This window comes from Neomonachus schauinslandi, chromosome 12 (assembly GCF_002201575.2).
Source record: "Neomonachus schauinslandi chromosome 12, ASM220157v2, whole genome shotgun sequence".
Classification (NCBI taxonomy): domain Eukaryota; kingdom Metazoa; phylum Chordata; class Mammalia; order Carnivora; family Phocidae; genus Neomonachus; species Neomonachus schauinslandi.
Window position 1 is genome coordinate 75,841,521 of NC_058414.1, and position 27,418 is coordinate 75,868,938.

General features: G+C 35.7%; 1 protein-coding gene and 1 pseudogene across 1 annotated transcript in view; both read left to right on the plus strand.

Moving 5' to 3' along the window:
* KCND2 (potassium voltage-gated channel subfamily D member 2) overlaps window positions 1-27,418 on the plus strand; it is a 499,676-nt gene that overhangs the window by 46,939 nt on the left and 425,319 nt on the right. The gene's annotated exons all lie outside the window — the stretch shown is intronic.
* Window positions 25,459-26,853, plus strand: LOC110588978 (annotated as a pseudogene).

The following is a 27,418-nucleotide window of genomic DNA, read 5'->3' on the forward strand; positions in this document are numbered from 1 at the left end:
AGAGAAAACAATATGAATATTTTAAATATTTGCCAGACTTTACCATTACAATGATACTAAGGATTTTAATTATAGAGGCAATTGGGATAGAATGTGACATTTTAATTTGAGGAAGACTCAAGAATGAGCCCAAAGTTTCTAAACTGCCTCCTATTGGTAATAGCAATGACTAATATTTATTGGGTACCTACAGTATTACAGTAACTATCCTAAATGGACTATCTCCTTATATTCTTAGAACACCAAGCTACAGGTAATGCTTTTACGTACATTTTTCAGATGAGTAAACTATGCAGAATTGTAAAGTACTTGCTAAGTTCATGCAGCTAGAAAGTGATTGGAGAGAAGATACTTGATTCAGCTGTGGGCATTCAAAATTTACATTAATGGCTATGGCAACAAACATCCACACGTGCAGCCTCAAAAAATTACCTAAACTCTTAATTTCTCCAGGTGTTGTTCCCTGCCTAACTCATTCAGTGATAGTTCTAGTGTAATTTTTAATGGATGAGCATGAAGAAGCATTGTGATTGTTGGAATTATAGAAAATAAAATGAATAGATATTGATAATAGTAAGGATAATAACCACCGAATAAAGTTGAGGAAATGGATGTATGAATGGATAGATGGATAGATGGATGAGCTGCCACTAATTATTTTAGGAGGATCAGAAAGGAGTTCTTTTGTTATTTTTTTCAAGTATGATTAGATCCTTTCCAACATTTTTCACAAATCTTAGGCTTTCAGCTCTGACAGTATACATAGAAGCACCTAATGTGACACAGGGTTTAAAGACATTCTGAGGGCTTTTCCTTTGCCAAAATTTGGAAAAGGAAATTTACTTATGATCGTTTGTTGATTCATTTGGAGCTTTATTAACCAGTTCTGCACCCATATGGCCAAACACTGTCTACTTACTTATATACTTCCACTTTTCTTTGTGATCTCATGAAAATTTCACTGGGCATATTCTTTATCTGGTTCAGCAGAAGGTTGGATTGAAGGTTACATAGAGATGCTTGTGGAATAGAAATTTAGTTTCTATTACTTCTTTTTTTTTTTTAAAGATTTATTTATTTATTTTGAGAGAGTGAGAATGAGAGAGAGAGAGAGAGAGAGAGAGTACATGAGTGGGGGAGGGTCAGAGGGAGAAGCAGGCTCCTCGCTGAGCAGGGAGCCCGATGCGGGACTCGATCCCGGGACTCCGGGATCATGACCTGAGCCGAAGGCAGTCGCCTAACCAACTGAGCCACCCAGGCACCCCAGTTTCTATTACTTCTAACTAGGAAAATTATCTTAAGCAAATGCATTGAAAAAGACAGTTGTTCATGCTAACATCCTAACAGACACAGTATTTCTGTTGTATATCTGTATAAATTTATACGTGAAAATTAAGTAGATGGTGGGCAGCTTATTTCATTATGAAGGTGAGGACTTGGGGGAATGGAAAGCATTTGTTGCTAAATGTTTTCTTGTGAAAAGAAATGATATTACTAAAAGTTTAAAAGTACATTGTAATAATATTAAATATAGAAAGCATAGCTCTAGTTGGTTTAACTGAAACCACATTTTCTGTCCCTTCTGTTTTTCCTTTCAGTAGTAATTACAAGATGTGGATGGCAAAGATAGAAAGACTTCTTGAGGTGGTGACAGTGAGATCTTTGTTAAATGCCATCGCATGCCTTGTTGGTGGCTCCCAAATTGCTTCTAGGTCTGCCCTTGCTGGTGGAATGCCTAAGCTTTGTTGTTTTTTTAGAAACTCTGTGCAAGGGGTCTACAGGGAATTTTTTGTAAATTTAAAGAGCAGTGTCCTTCTTTGGAAACGTGCAATATTTTTAGAATCCTCTGATATTATACTGTAAGACATAAGCCAACAGTTTACACATCCCTGTCCAGGAAGCTGAAAAAGAAAGTAACTCTGGGAATTTAAACCTCTATTTTCAGCCTCCATTAGGACACTTCTATATCTTCTGTATAAATACAAAAAAGCACAGTCTGATCTTTTGCTCACTTCAAAAAGACCCCTATACGAGGGTTTAAAAAAAAAATGCAGGTGGAAAGAGAACTATTCAGATTGAGTGAACTTCTTATTTTCTAAAATTACTTTTGTGAAAGCAGATTGTGGATAATGTGGGACATACATGTATTTATTTTCCAAATGCATTTGTTTTGTTATTTGATTGTTTAAGGTCAAACAAATAAGAGAAAGACCATATGGACTTCTTTTTCTCTAACTCTTGGTTTAAGAGGCCCATTAGTAAAATGGATAATTTATAGACAATATGGAGGAATAAATGCATAATCAAATTAGTACTTACTAATTCTTTGGCATTTCACATGTTTTATTCTGATTATCCCTCAGTACCATAAAGAAGAAATTATAAATCCCATTTTATGCATAGGGAAACAGACTTTAGAGGCTTGACTGGTCATTCATCCAACTAATATGTGTCAGGGCTGGCATAAGCAATGGACCTATAAACAACATAAAGAATGTGTGAATATTTACAGATTTGTTGCCTGTATATATTACAAAGCAAACCAGTACATAATTATAGCCAATCACCAAGGTATATGTTACATGACTTGAAATTCATAATAATCTTTACATAGAATACAAGCAGGAAATCTACATTAAATATACAAAATAATGAAATATTATAAAATGTTGACTGTGTTAAAATTGCATCTGCCCATTAGCTAGCTACATTGGAAGATTAAGTCATAGAGCTTTTTCTTTGCTGAAGAAAATTGTCACCACTGAGACTTTTAATGGAACACACACACACACATACATACACACACAAATACACATGTACAAATACACATAATCTGTGGAGAATATGAAAAGTACAATTATTGAAAGATATATTGAAGTAAATTATCAATTTACCAATTGATTAAAGCTTAGTCCAAAAGAAATTGCTTTGTGAAGGGGAAAGAAGAGCATCTATTAATATGATCTATTTCAGATCGAGGCAAGCTTGAAAGAATTGAACCTTCTCAGCATTTCATTAGGCCTTCTGCTGCTTCCTGCTATCCCCATGACCACCACACATATAAGTTTGATTCCACTCACAGAAGAATCATTTGAGCAGACCCAGAATGTTCTGTATAAATTGTTGCATTCATAGGAAACAGTGTTTGAGTTAACAGTGATCATACTTTAATCTGAAAAGTCCTGTTGATATATAGTATCAGATGCTGCTCAGAGTCTCTAGGAATTTCAACCTTTCCAGGTTACTTTAGGGTGATACAACAAAACCAGAAACACTGGAAACCTGTGGTACTTGAGTTTTCTGCAGTGAAGTGGAAGACTCAGAAGCAGAATGATACCTGAAATTGTCTCCTCCTCTAATGAATCTCAGCATCAATTCCTTTGCTAGACATAGAACATCACATATTTCATGTCAATTAAATATTTGACATCCTGATGCCACTCTTATGGAATAGTCCCTGAAGCCTTCACAATGTAAGAGTCACTCTGGTTCTGATAATGTTCCCTAGATCCCCATGTTGTAAATTTCATGGTCCTAAACCCCTGTTGCAAATGTAAGGAAAGTCATGCAGTACATCAAATGCCTTGTGGTTTTTCTGTGAGCACTGTTTTTTGTTTCTTTTTCTTTCCTAATACTTAATAATTTTAAGTGTTAGTGACTTAGTGATTAGCTTCAACTTGGGAGTAAGCAGATAACCAAAATCCAAGGATGGTATACATTTTAGAGTGCACGGATCTTTAAATTAAAGGAAAATGTATGCAATAAACCATGGGCCTTTGGCATCTCATAGATGTTTAGTTTATATTGAACCAGTGGCTTTTGTATATGTGTTATATATTTTTTACACATATTGTATTTAACTCTAGAAGAAGTATTTCTAGTCGTGAAGATCAATAATAAGATATAATTTTAATATTTTAAATGGCAGTGACTATATTTAGCATAATATTTATAATTCCCCTTTTCCCTTACATGTTCATGTAAATTATCTTGTTAGGTATATTATTAAGTGAAATTTAAAATTATACCTATATTCTCCTTAAAAATTAGATAACTGCTGCCTTGTTTAGGCATTTTAGGTAAAAGACAAATTTAAACTAAAATATTTTGGGTGAATTTCCAATTTAAATGATCTCATCAGTGAATGACTAAAAATTATATTTCAATAGTCATTCAATGAATGAATGAGTAAAACCTCAACTTTCTTTCAAGATAATAATTCTTAGGTTTTATTACCATAAGTAACATGTGGACTATGTAACACCCCACAGTTTGGGAGGTATGGCAGTAGTTTTATAATTCTTATCTATATGGTGTAGTATGCAACTGGAAAACAAATGGATTTATCAGTCAAAACTAATTTTTTATTCTTCAGACTCTAGGAATTATTACATCTTATTTAAGTTTTTCACTACTATCAAGTATTCTAATTTGTAGAATTACAAATTGTAGAATACTTGATAGCCTATTCTAATTTGTAGCTGACTGAGAAATAGCAAACATTGGTGAAGAGTTATAGTTAAAATAACCTCATTTTATTGGGATCCCTGTGATCCATGAATTTCATGATACTCTCTCCCTAATTAATTGGGAGAAAAAGATTTTCAGAATTGTAACTTAGATACCTTTGTTTGGGGTTTCATATCTCAGAAAAATGAATATGGTGATAGATAATGTTGATACATATTCTCAGGTAAAACTCCTTTCCCTAAAAGTAAAAACCAAACCACTAGGAGAAAGAGAAGTCATCAGAACAACTACAGTTTTATAAATGAAACACAAGATAAGTTTACTTTCTCTTGATGCTGCATCATTGCACTTCGTTACAGTGGCAACAATTTTGATCTACTTTTGGCTTTTGATGTTATAAGAAGTAGTTTCAATGGTATTGCAAAAAGTGAGACAGAGCTCAAGACATTGTTACTTTTGGACAGAACTACCTAGCAATTCATTACTGAGAAGTGAGCATAGCAAAGATGAACCTTTGATCGATCATAGTTGGAGAAAACAAACTATGTGAATTAACGTCATGCTTAAAAATTTTATATAGGTGGGGGGGTAGAGAGGTGTGTGGGTGTATGTGTTTTCCCTTAGGGGAACTCTAGCAGTAGTGTTTGCTAGTTAGTAGAATTCTGGAGGGATGACAGATTAGCAAATGTTGAGATTTTACCATATTTAGCGTGGATTTTGACAGCTTTCCTCAACATATTGGAAATTAGGATGGGTTCAACAAGACCTGGAAAATTAATAAGATTTAGGACTGCCAAATCAATAGTAATGGGCTGAGGAAAGTAACTAGAGGAGTCATCAGACTACTTGGTAAAGAGTCAAGAAAGTGCATTAGGGTGTGAACAGATCTCAGCAGCAGGAAGACTTCCTAACAAAGTATTGATCAGAAAAGAATGTGTGGCACTCACCCAGTTCTGAGCAGGTTCATTAAAGGAAGTGGGGCAGACCACTAGAACTGTCCAGAATTTTGACCCCTACTTGAATCCTCTCAGGCTAGTAGTCTTTTACTTCTTCATGCATGATACATGTGTGCTTAATGACATGAACCTATCCAATTTTTCTTTTTTTTTTTAAGATTTATTTATTTATTTATTTGAGAGAGAGGATGAGAGGAGAGAGAGAGCACATGAGAGGGGGGAGGGTCAGAGGGAGAAGCAGACTCCCTGCTGAGTAGGGAGCCCGATGCGGGACTCGATCCTGGGACTCCAGGATCATGACCTGAGCCGAAGGCAGTCGCTTAACCAACTGAGCCACCCAGGCGCCCTATCCAATTTTTCTAATCAACTACTCTCTGGTTTATTTCTCTTAAGCACTTTCACCTAGCTTCTATGAACAATAATGCTATATTAGCTTTTTAAATGCAAAGAAACCTAGCAGATAACACACAGCCTTACTGATATTTTTGTGTCACTTCTTCCATTGCTGTCACAGTTATAGTTGGTGAATCAGGCTGTCCTATCAGTTGGTCAGGATCACCCTAAGAAATTTACCCATTGCCAATTGATGAAAATTGAATATGATTAAATCGTTAGGTAACATTGCCAAAGTGGAGTTTTTGTAGGTGTATCAAAATTCCAGACATCTGAAAGGAGTAGGCACATCTTGAAACACAAAGAAGGAAAGAATTTTTAAAATATGCATAAACACAACAATCAGTTTATGTAATTCCAGGGGGGAAATGTTAGAAATATTATTTGTTTATTCCAAAAATTTAAATATATCCATAGTTATAAAGTCATAATACATTATTAAAGTAAACTAAAAGTATCTCCAGTTTGAGAAATTTAAAAGATAAAGCCAAATTGTTTTTCATCTGCCTTAATGTGTCTCACAAGAGATGGAAATCCAGGTGCTTCTGGTTTCCATACCACTTTTCTTTGCACCTGTTAAAATTCCAATTTTGCTTTGAGAGAAAGAAAAATGATTCCACTTCTAGGATTATTTAGCTAGCTATGTGATGCAGAGGCAATTTTCAGATTTGCATTCTTATCACTGCTTCTGTAAGCTCAATTATTTTAACAAGGTCTTTCCAATTTCCCCTAATGTTTTTCATAACTACCTCGAGCTTACATTTAAGTCAAAACTCATTTTTGAAATAACTTATTTCTCCTAGACTTGAAGCTTTCAACATTGCACTTGTATGGAGTTCCTGTTTCTACATATTGACGTTTGGTGCAAAGGTTTTCTTTTTCTTCCAATGGGCTTATTAAGCTACAGCCAAGTCATTAATGTAACTTTTAGAGTTATATTTAACAGGATATTTTTAAATCGTTTGACATATTGGCTACTTATTCTGGTTACAAACCAAACATTAAAACGGAGAAGTTTCTGTGATACAAGAAAAGTAATTTCTAGAGATCAGCTTTACAACATAGTGCCTAAAGTTAACAATGTAAAATTTTGTTAAGATGGGAGCTCATGTTGTGTTCCTACCAAAAAAAAAAAAAAAAAAAGCCTAAGGGTAAAGCTTTTCATTTGACAAAGAAATGGTATGTAATTTTTTATTGGACTGAATTATTGTACTTTATGTTCAGGATTTTTAAACTCAGATTATGACATATAAATTGCAGGTAATTTTGTAAGTCATTCATATATTCAATGCTTTATTGAACAGAAATGTATCTCAAACTTCTTTAAGAAACTATTAGGAATACTTTATATCAATCTGTTTTATGCTGAATGGCAAATGTTCTCAGAAAAATAAAACCATCAAAACATGGCATCAAATCCTCTAAATGATACATTAACTTTAAATTAGATAATTATATATTAATATTTCATTAACTCTTAAGATATTTCAACTACAATGTATATGTATCATACCTATCTAACACTTAGCAAGTTTGTATCCTTTCTTATAATTACTTTCTTTTCCCAAAAAGCTATGTTGTGCTTTCTGAATTCAGCTGAGCATAGTGTGAATTATGCATCTTTTACTGAGAACATCTCACTGTAATTAAAAATACCCATGTTGGTCCTAATATGAGTTACAAGTTACCAAAGATTTAAAGAAAGGTTTAGTGAGACAGATTGGCTTTCATTCTTAAACTTCGTCCCAGTTTGATTTGTGTGAATCTGTGATTTGGCTGAGATTACAGTACATGGCTTCAGAAATTAAATTGTCTTTAGAGATTATTGCTATTGTGCATATGTAATTAAGTATACTCATTATTGTCTATAAAACTGTAAAAACCTGCAGTTTTATGGGAAGAATATAAACCCCATGATTTCAAATCAATCAGTTGCAGAGAGTTCTGAGATGTTCCAACCATTAGTTTTGTGGAAAACTTTAAGAAACACAATATTCCTGCAGTCAGCCTAGACGTATAAAGTAGTAAAAGCTATGCCATATTAATTAAACAAGCATTCATTAAGCACCTGCTGTGTATTTGCCACCGTGTACTCCAAGGTGTAAGAGAGTTATGGGATGTTATATTTGGAAGGAACTTTAGAGAAAGTCTTGGTCCAATTTTCCTACTTTATTGTCGAGACCTAGAAAATACGAATGATTTAAGTTCTCACCTCTAAAATTAGCATCAGTACTCGAATTAGAACATACAAGAAAAAACACAATTAAAACAAGTGAACCTAAGAGCTCAGAGTATGTGTTGAGTTGCCTAAAGATAGGAAAGTGTAACCGTACAAATTACACAGTGATGCCATAGGAAGGAAAGTCAAGGAATGATTAAATGTAAAATCTGATCTTATTGTTACATCTAGATCATAGTCCTCATCTTTTTCAGAAATAGTATCAATCACTTTTACTGATTCCATATGAAAGATGAATTCTCTGTTGATTAAGGTTATTCATAATGACAGAAACATGTGCTGAATTAATTCTTTTATAATACCCTACATTTAATCATAGCATCAGCACAACTCTTACATGTGTATGCAACATATCTATTTGCTCTAATGGTAATGCTTACTAAACTCATACGGCTTTGAAAATCCCTTGAAATAACTCCCTGGTGATCTAAATCCATAGTTTGGGAACCAAACAAAAGTTCATGAGAAAGTTCTTCCTTCAATGGCATATGCAACATTTTTGAAGACTTGAAGACTCTCTTCTAGGCCTCATATCATGAAGAACAAGGAAAGGCGTTTTGTCAGTCTAAACAAATACAATTCATGAAAATGCTAGCATACCAGATTCAAAAGATGGCTTTCAACAAATTTGTATTGCTCTTTGAGACAATACTATAAACATTTATAAATAAAGCAACGGAGAATCATTAATATATCTCATAGCAATCTAGAAATTAAGCAGACTAACCCTATGTCAGCATAGGGTTGACTTCAAATTTTGTAAATATTATTTGCATGTTAAATTATTCACCTGTAATTTAAGACAATTTTATGCTATCGTTATCATCAGTGTTCAATAGATTAGCATACTTTGCCTTTCACCTACTATTTTTTACCCTCTCCTTCCTATAATAGCATTACTGCATGGAAGCATTAGAGCATTTAGTCTTATATTTTCTGAGCTGTGGTTCCCTTCCATTAGCTTCATTATTAGAGATGATTCTAATACCTTTCTTCCTGAATGAACCCTAAGTTTGCTATTCTTTTTTTTTTTTTTCCTTATTTCTTACAGGGCTCTAAATATAATTTCAGGCATTCCTCCAAAATTGCCATGAAGTAACAAGGGAGTAGCTGTAGAGCTATTTTTATTTTTAAAGGATAAATTGTAGAAATAGTAATACACTGTACCAAATTACACTTTTCTTAAACAAAAATCTAAGCCAAAAATAGGACACAGACCTTCACTGTTCTATTCCATATATTTCATATATTACAATAGACTTTCTTATTAACATCAGGCATATGTTCTGGGCTTTTAAATTTCTTCATAAGGTAGATAAGCTTATCAAAATACTAGCTATGAAATAGAAGGAAAATGGAATATAGAAGCAAATTCTTTCTCACTTCTAATGGTAGGTCACAATAAATAATACTATAGTTAATTCACCTAAAATGTGCCATGTTTTTATATCTCCTCCTGCATTAAGATATTGAGAAGGAAAAATCATGTCCAAATCATTTTGGAATCATTTAAAATATCCTTATGATAATCATATTGTCAAGTCAATATTTTAGATATTTCAAGAAACTAGAGATAAGATTCAATATAATTATATCTCTGTTCTGTGAAGTCTTACTATAGAAACATTTTTGCTCTCCATTTAATGTAGTAGAAGTCATATAATCAATATTACACTTCATGTTTCTATCTAAATATGCTAATTATATCATACTATGTTTTAGGCCAGAAATATTTTCTTAGCATACAGATATTAGTTGGTTAGCATTATAAGGTCCTGACACCCACCAATGCCAAAGTGTGGAGAGGGGGGATTTCGCCACACATACAACAAGAAATGCCCCAGACCAACTAGGTGTCCTACAAGTCAACTGGATTTTGACATTGTCCACAGGTTAAGGATTCAGTCCTGCAGGTATACTCCCCCACCACCTGCACCCTCCACCACAACCCCCTCACCCTCGCCACTTTAGATGTCAGTTGCAAGCTTAGGTAGTCACCTGCAATTCTGACTGACTGGCTAGAAATCAGAGGTTTCCATGATCGCCTCCTTAGGTTCGATTAACTTGCTAGAGAGGCTCACAGAACTTAGAGAAACATTTTACTTACTAGATCATTGGTTTATTATAAAAGTATATAACTCATGAACAGAGAGGTGGAAGAAATGCACAGCGTAAGGTCTGTGGAAAGGACACAGGGCAACCATGCCCTCTCCAGGCATGCCATTCCCCCCATATCTCCATGTGTTCACCAACCCAGAAGCTCTCTGAGCCCCTTCCTTTTGTTTTCTTTTGTTTTATGGAGGCTTCAATATAAAGGAATGATTGATTAAATCATTGACCCACTGGTGGTTGAACTCAATCTCCAGCCCCTCTCCCCTCCCTGGAGGTCAAGGGTGGGGAGTGGGGTGGAACTGAATGTTTCAATCCTCTAATCACATGGTCAGTTCTCCTGGCAACCAGCCTCAATCCTTGGGTGCTTTCCAAAAGTCACCTCATTAACATAGCAAAAAATAACTTTATTATTCTCAACACTTAGGTAATTCCTAGGGTTTTTTGGGAGTGGTGAGCCAGGAACCATGGACAAAGACCAAATATATATGAGAAATATATTTTGGTCATCTCAATGACCAAGTAGACGTTTTTCTTATAAATCACAGCATTAAATATTAAAGTACATGTGTTAGTTTAGGCTACGCAAATACAGAAGTAAGAAAATCCTGTTTTAAATTAACAAGAAATATACTTGAGTCAATCAGTCTGTCTGAGTGATTCTGTCCTATTTTGAGCTCTTTTGTCGGTACCACTTAAATGATAATAAACAATGAGTAATTTTAGAATTGAATATGTTCCAGGCACTAGAGATAGACACAACTTGAGTAGGTGACTGACATCTAACAGTAAGAAGTGTGATAATGAATTATATAGTGGTACAGGGGTGTTACAAAGGAAAGAGTGATCATATCTGCAGGGGGGAATTAAGGAAACATTCACAAAGGAAAGGTCACTTTAGTATGGTCTGATAGAATGAATATGGCACTGCCCGGTGTTCAAGATTGGAGAGTGTCCAAGGACTAACAGATGCAAAACCTATAAATGTGAGAATTTGGTATGTCTTTGTGGTTTGGTGTGTGTGTGCGAAGCTTATCTATCATGCAGCCAGCGCAAAGCCACGTGGGCAGCAAATTAGGGAAATACCTCTCGCTCTACAAAAGGAATTTTATTTTATCCTGTCAAAGACAGGGACTGGCTGAAGAATTTCAAGTCAAGAGGTAACAATGTAGCTGTGCTTTGAAAAATTGATTGAAGTGGTTTGAAATTGAAAGCAGAAAAGCCAATTAAGAGTTGATTGTAATGGCTTAAGAGGAAGAAAATGAGAATGAAGATGTAGTAAAGGAGAAAGACACCACTTTTAGAAAGTAGAAGTGAAAGGATAGAGTGACTGACAGAAAATGCGAGTTGGTGGGAGGAAGGTGATCACTCTCTCTAACCTGGTCGATAGATTCAGAGTAGGACAAGACAAAGAATGCAAGAACAGTAGTTTTGTTGAAGAAGAGGAGTTCATTTTTGAATATATTAAGGGTAAAGTATCTGTGGAGATGTTTGGAACCTACAACAACTTTATGAATGAATGAAGGATTCTTCAGTGTGCCTATTTTGCTATTCTTGGAATCCATGTCCAAAATGCATTGTTTGAGAGTACTCGATCCATGATACCTTCCTAGCTTTCAGTGCTGTCCTTTCCATTCACATATTCATGTGTTCATTAATAAATTCATTCAACAGATATTTGTAGATTTTGCTAAGTAGGCACATGAATGCATCATTAAAGACCACAGACCAGCCTTCCACTACTTTAACTTAGCAGGGAATACTTTAGAAGTAAACTAACAATCAGAGTATTGTGTGGTAAGCGCAGATTGACTGCATTCAAAAACAGTAGTTTATTGTTTAATTTACATTTATGCAATTATTAGGACAAAAGGTAATTATTACATAGTTGTATTTCTACCTATGGCTTTCCTGTGTACATCATTAGAATATTTATTTGTTAGAAAAATTAATTATTTTAAACATAATTTGTCTAAGGTCTTTATTTTTGTGATATTAATAAGCCTTTCTTATTGAACATTTTATTGTCCTCCACATTTTGTATTTAAATATTTTGTTGTTTGTATTCTATTATTAAAACTGTAATAATGTGTTTACACTTTAAATTAAAAAGTATCTCAGAAATGGAGATTCCATATGTGAAGGGACTAGAAAGGAAAGTAAAAAACATGGAAAAAAAAAGTATGGATGTGCATCTCTGCTAGGCACAAAGCAATGTACCTTCACATATGCTGTCTAATGTTCTAGTTATGTCCAACACACTTGCTCTTCCATACTTCATTATTAAGTCTTTGAAAGAAGAAACCAAATTTAGGATGTCTTTCTGTTCTCATCGATCCCTATCATTATTAATCATTTACACAATAAGCATTTATTGAGTACCCAAAATATAACATTCAGGAGATGTTGAGATACATAAAATATGCCTTAAGTGCATTACAGAAACTCAGAAGAGGTGAAATTTATAGTAATGAGAAAATATGAGCAGGAAATTGCTCAAAAATGCCCATAAAAAGTAGGTAATGATATTACAAGTAGAGAGAATAAGTTTAAAGATTCATAGGCTTTAAATGATAAGTATGTTGGAGGCAGTAGATGGTTCGGGCAGCCAGAGAGCTGCACGTGTAGAATAAAGTCATGTAGGCTGAGAAAGGTAGACTCTGTCAGATGGTGAAAGGTTTGTTGTGTCTTAGCAAGAAATTTAAAGGTTTTTTTGGATTTTGTTTGTTTATTTGTTAGACACTGAGAGATGCCAATTATTTTAATCAAGAGAATGCTATGGGTACATGATTTTAAAGGGGCCTCTTTTCATATAAGACAGGATGGATGGGGCTCCTGGGTGGCTCAGTCAGTTAAGCATCTGCCTTCGGCTCAGGTCATGATCCCGGGCTCCTGGGATTGAGCCCCACATGGAGTCAAGCCCTGCATGGTGTCGGGCTCCCTACTCAGGGGGAGTCTGCTTCTGCCTCTGCCCTTCCCCCTGCTCGTGCACCCTCTCTCATACACACACACACTCTCTCTCTCTGAAATAAATAAAGTCTTAAAAAAAAAAGGATGGATTGAAGAGAGGAGATGCTGAACATGTTAGCACATAGTTATTTTAGTGCTAAATGGAGTTATTAAACTCTATTCGTGTGTATGTGTTGTGTGTCTGCACATGTTTATGTGTGATTTCTAAAAAAAATGCACGTTGAATATGTATGTTTTGTAGGGAGGCATACAGGGTGTTTGGTACAGATACAGAACTTTTATAGAAAGTATACTGAATTGGGTCAGGTTAGTACCTATCTGTGTCGATGGAAGATGATTATTGAGTATTAAGTATTGAGACCAGGATGTTAGCTGAAGAGGAATGGGGAGATTAGAGTAATTTTTATCTCCACAAGTCAGTACTACCATTTTAACAACCATGTTTGTTTGTTTGCGTTCCATTATTTTCAGTGTGATTGAAAGGTAATTACTAGTAGCATGTTAAATAATGTGTAAGATAAGGTAAAAGTAGATATGATCACTGAAATGTATGTTTTAAAAATGGAAAAAATACTAGAATTAATAAAGTGCACACTGCTTATCTAAAAATTAATGATTAAAATTAAAATGAAGCAAAGCACAAAACAAATATTTGTCAAGCAGCACCAACAGTTGTGGAGTTTTATGTTTTCATTTTTGGCATGCCAAATATGCTTTTTGTGATATATATTTTTTCAGAACTATAAATGACAAATTGATTTTGAACAAATGAGTACAAGAAACATTTTAAGAATATGTTGAGCTGACAGAAGCTACACGTATAGGGTAAGTGATTAAGAAATGGAAAAAAGGCGGCTGCCTGGGTGGCTCAGATGGTTAAGCATCTGCCTTCAGCTCAGGTCATGATCCCAGAGTCCTGGGATCGAGTCCCGCATCGGGCTCCTGGCTCAGTGGAGAGCCTGCTTCTCCCTCTCCCTCTGCCTCTCCCCCTGCTCATGCTCTCTCTCTCTCTGTATCTCTGTGTCTCAAATGAATAAATAAAATCTTAAAAAAATTTTTAAAAAAAGAAGTGGAAAAAGGCAATTTGGATAATAAAACAGAAAAAAAATAAGACTGATAGAATGTTTTAATCCACAGTATAAAGGTTTTGGAACCTAATCCATTACATGAAGTCTCTATAAGGTCCTAAAGAGAAGCTATCATAAAACATCTGGAATATCTGCAAAGTAACAGTTTACTGGAAAGGGAACTAGAATTGGGAGGAAGAAGTTCATGATCAAGGTTGATAGCTCAGATTAATTGTCCCTATATTATTTATTTGGTCATTCTTACATTTTTCTTTTTTTTTTTTTTGAAAGATTTTATTTATTTATTTGACAGAGAGAGACACAGCGAGAGAGGGAACACAAGCAGGGGGAGTGGGAGAGGGAGAAGCAGGCTTCCCACCAAACAGGGAGCCCGATGCGGGGCTCGATCCCATGACCCTGGGATCATGACCTGAGCTGAAGGCAGACGCTTAACGACTGAGCCACCCAGGCGCCCCATTCTTACATTTTTCAACGTAATAACTTGACAAAGAATCTTTACTTCTCTGAAAACCAACTTCATGTTTTATTGTAAACCCGTGTGAGAAAGTCTAAAACATCCATTTTGTCTTTTTAAATTTTTGTTACTAAGTAAAGAAAATATAATTTCTGGTGAAATAAATCAGCATTGCAGTGAAAAACTTACTTAAAAAAATTGATATAGTGGCACCTGGCTGGCTCAGTTGGTAGAGCATGCAGCTCTTGATCTTGGGGTCTTGAGTTCAAGACCCACGTTGAGAGTAATGTTTACAAGAGGGAAGGAAGGAAAGGAAAAGAAAGGAAAGGAAAGAAGGAAGGAAATTTAAAAATAATATCAATGCAATACATAAAATAGTCTAGTTCATATCACATTTTATGTCAAATATAAGCTACCCTTATTTAATGGGCTTATAAGTTTTAGAAATGTAAGGAAATTCAACACTCAGTGTTCCAGATTCCTTACTTTGCAGATGAGGGAACTGAGACCCAGGGAAATTAAATGCCTCCCATGAGGCAGGGGCAAAATCCAACTCTCTTTCCTGGTCTATGTTTCTTTCTGCTACACAGCATTGATGTTTATGTCGTATATTCAAGTTTAAAGTATTTTAAAGGCAACAGTTCATAAAGCAAACAAAATGATTTCTAGTTACTGTAACATTTTTCTAGCTTGAGATTGTTATTTTAGTCTTGCATAGTTTAAATAAGATATTATGTATACTTCACATTTAAGGAAAGAAATATATATATTTTAGTTTTGCCACTGATATAACCTAACATTTAGAAAATTTTCATATCCTATTACCTGGGTGTTAGGTCACTGTGACAATAAAAGATGGCATCCTCTCTTTGTTTGCTAGTTCGTTATTAATATTTTCTATGACTTGGGTAAAAGTCAGTAGCATTATTGGCAAGATATACAATATCTGTCTTGTGGTAACAGATAATCTGTTCCCCTTTTGGTGTTCGATCAGTGAATACATGGCTTTTTATCTAGTGTCATTAAACTGAAATTTTAAAACTAAATTCTAGATATTACCAAAAGTAATCCTTTACTATAAAGGTAACTCTCTGATTTATAATAAAAAATAAAACAGTTCTGAAACAAGGTCACTTAGCGTTTTGGTTTTAATGAATAGGTTAAAATAACGACCCAGAAGAAAACTTGTTAGTATTTCGAAGTAGAATTGGCCATTTAAAATAACGCCGTTGTCTTGGAGATTAACATCGAAGCAGTAGTGTTGACATGGGCTTCCACGTGTGGTGATCTTTGGTCATAAAGGATCCCAGTACTTCCAGCTGACATCAACAAGAAGGCACGAGAATATAGTTCAACTACCAGTGAAATTAGCAACCCAGGTTTTCAAAGTTTCCCTTAATTGTACAAATTGATTTCTCTAAAAACAGGAGTTTGATAAATAACCTGTGGTTGGGCTCACATAAAAACTTACAAATGAAAGCATCTCTGGGCATGTTCTACTTTCTTAAGTTAATATATTATTAAACTATCATTTGTATATAAATTTAAATATTTATATTGAGTAAAGATATGACTGTCAATTGATAAATTGAATGTGTAATCCCCTAATTGGGAAAGATGACTCAAAACACTTGTGTGCTGATGAGCCCTACTCTTCTTTTGAGCTGCCTGAGCAGAGCACTCTGATAAATTGAATGTAACCTTTTCAGTATAGCTCAATGATAAATGTTTCATTACCTTATGACAGAGTAGAATAGAAAAATGACATTTGTATTATACTTTGATCATGGACGTCTGGCCAAAACAAAAACAAAACAAAAAAGGAAGAAAAAATGGAAATTTCTGATTTAACTCCAAAAAATTCGAAAGGAAAAGTGATTACATATAATATTTGCATTAATCTACTTCTTAAAGTAACTTGTTCAATTACAACAATATGCATAAATGTGCATAAGCATCCATTTATATTTATAGATATGGAAGTAAAATTAAAAAGTAATTGATAGTCTACTATTGTAGGGGAGATATATTTTATTTGGTCTCCAAACTGGAGAATTAGAACTCTTTGAGGACATTGTACAGACTTATCATCAGATCCTACCAAAATAGAGATTCAATATTTAATTTTTTGGTCAGTATTTATTCAATTTGTTCTTTCACATGTTTCGCAAATATGTATAGAGTCTATTTGTTTATCTTCTCTCTTGCCCACAAGAATGTAAACTGCAAGAAAGCAGTGACATGGCCGCCTTGATTATACCTCGTACTACCAACTATGCCTACCCAGTAATAGGCCTTCAATAAACATTGATGAATGAATGAGTGCCAGTTTCTGAACTGTGTGTTAGGTATATGCTGCTCACCAAAACAAGTGTGACCTACTCTATTAATGTCCAGCTGAGAGGGTGGAGCTAGGATAAAAACATCAAATACTTAGTCAATAAATATTTAATGATAATTGTGTGCAACAATAGGAAGAAAAAAGGATTTTTTTTTTCAGATGTGAAAATGTCATTCTTGTTTGATAGTAAATCTTCCACATTGCCATAAAATATGCATTCTACAAGGCTCACCAAATTACTTAAGTTTAGGCTCAAAAAGAGAAAGGTAAAGAATATGTAGTCTAAGAATTTCTGGAAGTTTATATTCTAGAATTAAGGGTGTGAATTTGCATAGAGTTACTTATGATGACCTATTAGCATAAAAGGCCTTTAGAGATTGCAGGTACTATTACACGGGAGCTACATTAAAACCTTTAAGATGCAGATGTCCCAACATGAGTTTTCAGACACAGCTCTGGGAGGAAACCTTAATGATCACTAAATTCAGAAGGTGTTTGTAAATGTTTTCATCTCCACATTCATCTCAAATGTTTCTTTTACAACCTAGTTAATGTTTTGAATTCTAGCTCCCTCTCCTCTGCATCAAGAGTTACTCTCCTAAAACTAAATAGGAGGATTCAAACAAGACTATAGACAAAATTTTGTTTGCTAGAATCGATCCCAATTGCAGCAGCTAAAGAAAGTTATAAATTAATAAAATTATAGGAAATAATAAATTCTTTTTTAAATTATTTTTATTTTTTTTAAAGATTTTATTTATTTATTTGACAGAGAGAGACATAGCGAGAGAGGGAACACAAGCAGGGGGAATGGGAGAGGGAGAAGCAGGCTTCCCACTGAGCAGGGAGCCCGATGTGGGACTCGATCCCGGGACCCTGGGATCATGACCTGAGCTGAAGGCAGACGCTTAACGACTGAGCCACCCAGGCGTCCCAGAAATAATAAATTCTAATATGAGGCACTTAATATACTGCTTAACACCTTTGTAGCCTTTGTTGTGCTTACTCAACCCCGTTTTCATCATGAAGGAATGGAAAAATATGCAAACTCAGATTTTTGAAAGAAATACGAGATAATCACCCTCACTATACAAGGTAACTTCTTTTAGAAAGTTATAAACAGGGCGCCTGCGTGGCTCAGTCGGTTAAGCGACTGCCTTCGGCTCAGGTCATGATCCTGGAGTCCCGGGATCGAGTCCCGCATCGGGCTCCCTTCTCAGCAGGGAGTCTGCTTCTCCCTCTGACCCTCCCCCCCTCTCATGCTCTCTCTCTCTCATTATCTCTCAAATAAATAAATAAAATCTTAAAAAAAAAAAGAAATTATAAACATAACCTCTTTTAAAAAAAAACAACACACTGTCCCAAATCATTTACAAGTTTTTGGAATTTATTTTTAATTGAGTTATATGTAAAACTTTGTGAAAATATCTATTACATAATATGATTAACTCCCCACTGAGTCCTTTCTGTTTTGGTTGAGTCTGAAAGCCTGCCACAGCAAATGTGTCACTAATTCCACAGATTTGGTGTTGTCCTACATCTCACTGAGCACCTACTAAGATCTGTAACACATACCTACCAAGACATATATTTTAATTTCACTCAGTTACTTCCTATAATTATTCCACCTGCTACAGCTCTTGTATTTTATTTGTATTTTATGATGTAATATCATGGCATTCCCAACTGGTCTTCGTGATGGCATCTTTCAATGGTTCAGTCTCTTTTGATGGACTTTCTATTGCTTAGTTACACAGAATACAACACAGCTCTTGTGAGGTGTTATAAAAAGACTTCCTAAGTACTTAGATAGTCAAATTCATTATTAATTTTTTACTCAATAGTTGGCAATACTTACTGAATATTTACTTTATGCTATGCTCTCTGTCTTATTTAATTTTTAGAACCACCCTATGGGGTAGATACTGTTGTTATTCTAACATTATAAGTGAGGAACTTGGTGGTTATGAAGTAATTTGACAACAGCCATGTAGCTGGTGAATAGTAAAACTGGAAATCAAACCAGGATTGTCTGTTTCCAATGTAAGCATGCTTAAGGTCTGCGCTATGAATAGACAGATATGTTGAATTACGGCCTCAGGAGAAGACATTTTATCTTAAATAATAAATTAATGAATAAGTGAGTGAATTAGTGCATAAAATGTATCTCAACACTAAAGAAAAGCAGGAAGATATTATCAAGAATTGAGGAAAATTCTAATCCAGAGGTTGCTTATCTTTGATTTTCACATTTTAGTTCTTAGCTTCAAAATAGGAAAATAATTTTTTTAAACTTATATATGAGAAGCATAGGCATATTACAGCCTTTATTTTCCCTCAAGAATTAGGAGTCTAAATATACATTCAAGAGGCACCTGGATGGCTCAGTCGGTTTAGCCTCCAACTCTTGATTTTAGCTCAGGTATGATCTCAGGTTTGTGAGATAGAGCCCCACATTGGGCTCTGTGCTGGGAGTGGAGCCTGCTTAAGATCCTCTCTCTCTCCCTCTCCCTCTGCCCCTCACTCGCCTGCTCTTTCTCAAAAAAAAAAATAAATAAATAAATAAATATACCTTCAAATTTGTTTTAGTGGTATGTTCTTTATCATACAAATTATGTGAGTTAATAGATGGTATGTCAGTATGTATATATTTAATATTTGTGAAACTCAGTTTTCAGTACTTTTTAACATATGTTTTTATCTCACTAAAGTCATCTGGGAAATGCCATAAAAATATCTCACTATAAATTTTTCAATTGGTTACTTATTTGCCCTGTCTTAATTCAGTTATGAATCCCCTTAACCTAGCTAATGGGCAGCTACTGTAATCTACTGCCATGGAAATAAAATAATATCATGTGGTTAAGATGAAACTACAAGATAATGAAAATATAACTAACTTATTATGTATTTATACCCATGCATATTTTCTGATTCAGAACCATAATATGAATTTTCCTTGCCATTTCAAAATTAAGTTACATCTCCCAAGAGTTTATTCTGATGCTGTTTTCGTGAAAATACAAAATTTAATGAATTTTAAAGGAGATCATTTTTGCTTTTCCCTATAGAAAATGGAGGACTTTTGGCAAATAAAATAGGACACATATCTTTTTCTGGTCATTTTGTCTTTTCTGATCTAGCTCTCCTGCTTTCTCAAGTCCTTTTTGACAATGAATGAACTATATTCTGAGCTCTGGCATTTGCAGTGATTTGATAAAAATCTTTTAAACTGTCTTTAAACTGGCCTCTCTAGATGTCAAATAACTGATTCTGTGTAGGCACTGGAGGAAGTTCTTCCTGCTTTTATCCACACAACTGGGAGTTTTAGAGAGTCTGATGAATTTCCGATTTTAGAAAAATGTGGAAAATGCTTGCTGATTATGCTGCAAATTTGTCTGGCCCCACGTTGTTTATTCATGACTTTAAAAGCAGCATATACTACAATTTATTTTACATCTATAGATTGTTAGGTAGAATGCTCCATTAATATTCACCATTTAGAAGTATTTTTCATTTGTTATTTCCTTTTGTTTTGCTATAAATAAAACAAGATCTATAGAGGGAGTGTGTTGATCGCTCTCTAGAACTACACAGGCTGGCTTGGAACCCAGCTCCCCATTCACTAGATATGGGAAACTTGGGCAAGTTGCTTACATTTTTTAAGGTCAGTTTCCTCATCTGTAAAATTAGGATCATAAAATACCTACTTTAGATGGATGTTTTAAGGATAGATGGGTCTTTAAATACATAGGAAAGTGCCTAGCATGTTAAAAAAAAAAATCAGTAAGCATTAGCTAACATTACTATTTTCAATATAGACTTTTTTCTTTTTATCAAACTCAAAGCTGATGAGATAAGCAAAAGGCACAAGAAACCACGCTCATATCAAAGTGATGGATGAGTTAGTTCCATTTTAGAATGTGAAAAATGACAGAACAATCATGCAGGTGCAGAGAAATTAATATATGTAGATATTTGGGTATGTCATTATTTTTATGCTGCTGTTTCTAAATAAAGCAGGATGCTTTCAACACTTCAGAAAGGATTTTAAAAATAGATTATAAGGTATCAATGTTGTTAACTATGTAAAATCTACATACAAATGTAACTGAAATTGAACTGAGGAATGAAACAGGTTTCAATTGATCTGAAGATTAAAAATAACAAGAAAATTAAGTTGAAAATAACCTTTTAAAAAACAAAAATTGCATGGCATGACTTGTTCTTTATCATTTTTTTAAGATTTCCAAACAGAGTCATTTTCCTGTTTTAGTTTTTTACACTATTAGAGTTTAACAGCCAGAATAGCATGAAACCTTTAAGGAAACAACATTTTTCCAGATTTAAATTTTAATCATATGTCTTATTGAACTTCCTCACTTTTATTAATAGAAATAAACAGTAACATTCAGGCAAATTAATATTATTTTAATTATAATTTTGTCTTTTTATGATTGTAACTTACAATGAAAAAGGATCAAGGTAAAGGCCCTCTTCTTTTTTATCCTTTAAGAAATATTCTGTTTTTAAATTTTTTTTTTAAGATTTTATTTATTGGCGAGAGAGAGAATGAGACAGAGAGCATGAGAGGGAGGAGGGTCAGAGGGAGAAGCAGACTCCCCGCCGATCAGGGAGCCCGATGCGGGACTCGATCCCAGGACTCCAGGATCATGACCTGAGCCGAAGGCAGTCGCTTAACCAACTGAGCCACCCAGGCGCCCCAGAAATATTCTGTTTTTAATGGTTCTAAATTTTGGTAGTTTTCAAAATTATTTTTTCCTTGGCCTAGGGCCCTGGGTGTGTTTTTCATAAGAAAGAAAGAGGGAAAGAGATAAAGAGGGAGAGACAGGGAGGAAGGAAGGAGAGGGAAAGGAAAGGAAAGGAAAGGAAGAAAGGAAGAAGTTAAGAGAGAGGAAGAAAGAAGTGTGGAGTTAGGGAAGGGATTAGAAAGGTATTTTGCTGGCATTTATCATATTAGCGGAAATAATCAGAGAAGTGTTTTTGCTTTGTTTTAGCTTTCATAACACCACAAGTAACTGAAGAAATTAACAATGAGTATAACAGAGTAACCATGCTTATAATTTATCTTCTGAAGCAACATATAAGTATTTGTCATGTTAAAAGAAAAAATACCACCGTAATAAATTATCTTGTAGCTCTTATGAAGTGAAAGAATCCAAAGAACTCTCGAAAGTCACCCTGATGCTTTAGCTGCACATTTAAGTGCAATATTCTAAGTTCCAAGAGTTGGACATTCAACTGACTACACCACCCAAGTGCCCCTAAGTTGTTATTTTTGAGTAAACTCTGTGCCCAGTGTGGTGGGGCTAGAACTCACAACCCCAAGATCAAGAGTCATGTGCTCTACTGACTGAGCCAGCTAGGCGTCCCAGTTCTAAGATTGCAAAATACCGTAATTGTACCCCTTTCTCTGCAGCCATAGCCCCCCGTTTTTTTGTTTCTCCTTTTAAAATTTCACTTGTGTCCCATCCTTCTGCTCTGCTTTCATTTTTTTTTTATTTTTACCCCATTAATCACCTCCTCTTTGGGAGCAGAGATGTTGTGGAAACCTTCTTCTGTATGCTCATCTTACCTGATCTTTCTGTTGCTTTTAACATTTTAAATACCAGCCCCCCCTCCACCTGCAGTGCCATGAATTTAAGTTGATATTACTGATTGTCTCCAACCTCAACAGCAGTGGTATCAGTAGAATGTAAAGTAAGCAAGTGAACATCAGAAGCAGCTCTTTATCTTCCATCAAATTAAAACAATAATAAAATAGTTACTCCTTAAAATACCAAAGAAATGCAAATAGCCACTTGTGGAATCATCTTTTAAATGCCCCTAACTTGAAGCCAATGATCAGCTCCTTTGTGGCATATTAAAGCTGATATTTAGCATTGTCAAATATAAGACGTTAAGCAAAAAGCCACATATATTTTGTTTGTGCTTGTAAATCAGTGATAACATTTATGAAACAGGGTTGAGGGTACTAATTATGTCAAGTAAGAAGAAGTAGGTAAATCTGGCTGACATTTGTTGGAAAGTTCTTTATTAAATGTTAAGAAACCCAAATACAGTTAGCTTTTCATTTAATCAAGTTGTGTTTCCAGTATAAATGAATGGCTATTGAAGTCTTTATATCCCAGACTTTTCTTAAATGCTTCACTGAATGTTTAATACTCTGGCTTCCCAGTTTAGAGCTTCTTTTAAGGGAGTCTTTCATAAAACTTGGGACAGAAACTTGCTCTAGATGACTGCATGGAGAGTTGTACAAAAAAGAAACAAATTATAAAAGCTCAGTGTTACTTGGCTGCTTAAAATTTCTCTCTTCCTCTTTCTTTTTACAAAAAAAAAATGGGATTAATCAATGACCTACTTTAGTTTCTAGAGCCTAAGTAGCTGAAATTTTTATATAAAGGTTCATATAAAATCATTTTATTAAGTGAAAAGGGAACTAGACAATCTTTTGAAATTAAGCAAACAAAAATTTAGCCAAGATAATAAAGAGCTTATTTAACACATTCAAAATTACTTTACTTCACATACTCTCTTAAATTGTGTAAATCAATACCCTCATCCAGAGTTGCTCTGAATAGTCTTCAGTGTTTTTGGTATCTTCTAGAATTAATCTTTATGACTAGCATTCCCTACAGTATCCTCTGTCCATTGGAAGTGCATGGGGCTGGAAGAAGGCAGACCTGGGTCTGATTCTGTTTGAACCACTTGTGTATGTTAATTCGGATGTGTTAAGACAATTGACACTCAGCAGGATTAAGTTATCTGGAAAGGAGATTCATAATCTGTTCCTTGACTTTTTCATTGGTTTATTGCAAGAAATAAAGGAAACATTATTTGTTTCCAATCTGTAGTTACAGATTAATTGATGTAATTGTATTCAAATGAGACCTTACTACTTGGCTGGGTCCCATGAAGGGTTAGTTTCTTTCTACACTTGCAGATGGTTGCTGTCAATCACCAGAAGAAATGGATGATAAAACATAGACAGATTCTTAGAAATTCTACCCCAATTGTTGAAAAGCAACCCAGATCTTAATGAAACCAACAGTTTCTAAGAAAGCGTTTTAGGACCTTTGCCATATGGCACAGTTTGAAGGGTAAGAAAAAAAAAAATTGTGGGAAACACCTAAATATTATTTTTTTCCAAAATATAGTCTACTGATTACATAAATTCTGACTCTCTGAAATTTAACTGATTATATTACAATTATTCTTTTATTTTGGTCAACACAGATATTTCAACTAACCAGTTCTATCCATAGTAATAATGATACTGGATTCAGTAGAATTAGCTATTCACCTTAATAAAAATAAGTTATTGTTGCCAAACTACGACTTCACTTCATGCATCTCTAGACAATCTCTGAGGGCCATTTTCCAAAATACTTTTCAAAACATCTTTTGGCACTTCAGATCTTAACAACTTGTGAGTAAGTTTAAAAATGTTTATTTTAAAATGCCATGTAAATATAATCATTTTTAGTTATAATATATGAGTTATAATCAGAATTTTGCTGCAGTGGTGGGAAAAACTAAGTTCTTGAGATAATATATTTTTTGACCTTTTAAGCCACTTTTATTTTGGTTTCTGTTACAATGTATAGATATTTAAAAAGAACATGGATCAACCTAAGTTTAGAAGAAGAAATGGGGGGGGGGGTGTTCATATCACATGAGCATCAAAAGAGGTAAAATAGCATGGCAGGTTAGTCTAAAGAATAATATATTCAAGCATCAAAATAGAAATTTTAAGTATTTGAATTGATGCCATTCTGAAGAAACATAGGTCAACTATGTTTCTGTAGTAACTTATGTATCCTTATAGAGAGGTGGTAATTGTTCTGACTTGGAGGATGCATTTTCAGGAGTAAAAATTACCTTCTGAGAACATGCAAACCAGCCATTCAATGACACTCAATAAAACCATATTTTCCATATTCTAGCGTGTAAAGGTATTCCACTGTGATCACTTGCCCTCCGATAGGGACAAAAGAGTATGTATCTCACTTCATCTTAAAATTCGCACAGGTACTTGGGTCACCAGTAGAAATAATTTATTTGCATCACCCCCAGGACCCAACATAGTAAAATATCACAAGTCTTCCTAGTATGTAAGTTGTTTAGGTATAAGATCTTAATCTGTGCTGCAGTAAATAAAGAAAAACTAGCTTCTCCCTTTATCCTGACTCTTTCCCCCAGAGTAGGATAATGTCTTGGTTTAGGAATCTATTTTCCAAGGTGGATGTGACAAGCACCAGAGGTGGACTGTGCTAAGTCCCTGTCAGGTCACACTCCTCCTCCGCTGAGGAGGTCAAGGCTGGGGGGAGTAGAATTGGGTTTCAAGAAGTAATCCAAGAGGACGTATAGTGTCGCTGTTACTCTGAGGAGAGAACAGTCGGTAGAAGGATGCAAAAATGCAGAGCAATAAAACCTTTAACTTGGAGAAACAAAACCATACTCCAAGGAAGCATCGTCAGCATCACCACCAGCAGCACCAGCAGCTGCCACCACCGCCACCGATACCTGCAAATGGACAAGCCAGCAGCCAAAGTTAAGGCTTGACTACTGACCTGAAGAATTTTAGGAAACTAGGAGAGAAGAACTTCACCCAACGTAGCTGGCTCTTTGTGGGCAATCTTCCTCCTGACATCACTGAGGAAGAGACGAGGAAACAACTTGAGAAATATGGGATGGCAGGCGAAGTCCTCAGTCATAAGGATAAGGGCTTTGGTTTTATCCACTTGGAAACACGAACCCTAGGGGAGATGGCCAAAGTAGAGCTGGACAAGATGCCGCTCCGTAGAAAGCAGCTGCGTGTGCACTTTGCCTGCCATAGTACATCCCTGACAGTCTGAAACCTTCCTTGGTGTGTTTCCAATGAACTGCTGGAGGAAGCCTTTTTGGTGTTTGGCCAGGTGGAAAGGGCTGTAGTCCTCGTGGATGATCGAGAAAGGCCCTCAGGAAAAGGCACTGCTGAATTCTCAGGGAAGCCAACTGCTCGGAAAGCTCTGGACAGGTGCAGTGAAGGCTCATTCCTGCTAACCACATTGCCCTGGCCTGTGACCGTGGAGCCCATGGACAGTTGGATGATGAAGAGGGACTTCCAGGGAAGCTGATGATAAAGAACCAGCAGTTTCACAAGGAATGAGAGCAGCCACCCAGATCTGCACAGCCTGGCTCCTCTGAGTGTGAGTATGCCCCGTGCTGGAAGGCACTCAGTGAGATGGAGAAGCAGCAGCAGGACCAAGTGGACCGCAGCATCAAGAAGCTCGTGAGAGGCTGGAGATGGAGATGGAGGCTGCTTGCCATGAGCACCACATCATGCTAATGAGACAGGATTTGATGAGGCGTCAAGAAGAACTTCAGAGGATGGAAGAGCTGCACAACCAAGAAGGGCAATAACGAAAGCAACTGGAGCTCAAGCAGGAGGAGGAGGGCAGGCACCGTGAGGAAGAGATGCGGCAGCAACAGGGAGAAATGAGGCAGCGACAGCAGGAAGGATTCAAGGGAACATGCCCTGATGCAAGAGAACAGGAGATAGGGATGGGCCAGTGGCTGTGGGAGGTGCTATGAGCATCAACAACAGAGGCGCCATGCCCCCTGCTCCAGTACCAGCTGGTACCCCAGCTCCTCCAGGACCTGTCACCATGATGCCAGATGGAACCTTGGGATCGATCCCACCAACAACTGAACGCTTTGGCCAAGCTGCTGCAATGGAAGGAATTGGGGCAACTGGTGGAACCCCTCCTGCATTCATCCATGCATCTCCTGGAGCTGAATTTGCTCCAAACGAATGTCTCCGATACTAATAAAAATTTCAATGTCTAGTTCCCCCAAAACCCTTAAAAGAAGGACCCTTTTTGGACTAGCCTGAATTCTGCCCTGGAAAAGTGTTAGGGATTTCTCCCAATAGTTAGGTCTTCCTTGCCTGTACTACTCTGAGGGTGTTTGCTGGAGGCTGAGAGTAAGAGAGGGGTGATATTTAACAAATCAGTTCTGTGTGGTATATTGTTTAACTAATTGATTCTGTGTGGTGCATTTGTGAAGTCTCATGTGTGATTGTTAAGGGCCTGCGGTGGGGTGAGGTGGGGTGGGGTGGGGAGGAACTATGGCAAAATGGATCCAGTTAGAGCCCCCATTAATCTTGATCATTCCATTCTTTGTCCATCCTGTTGTATTTGCTTTCTCATTCTTATACCCTCCAACCCCAGAGACACTGCCGCATACACCACAAAAACAAACATCCCCCAATGACCTTAGCCCCATTGTTCCATTCACTCACAGGTGGGAATTCAGGCCAATGGCCACAGAGGTCACAGACAACATACATATGGTTCTGTTATATCCCCTTCATGTCCTAAGGAAGACATTTTC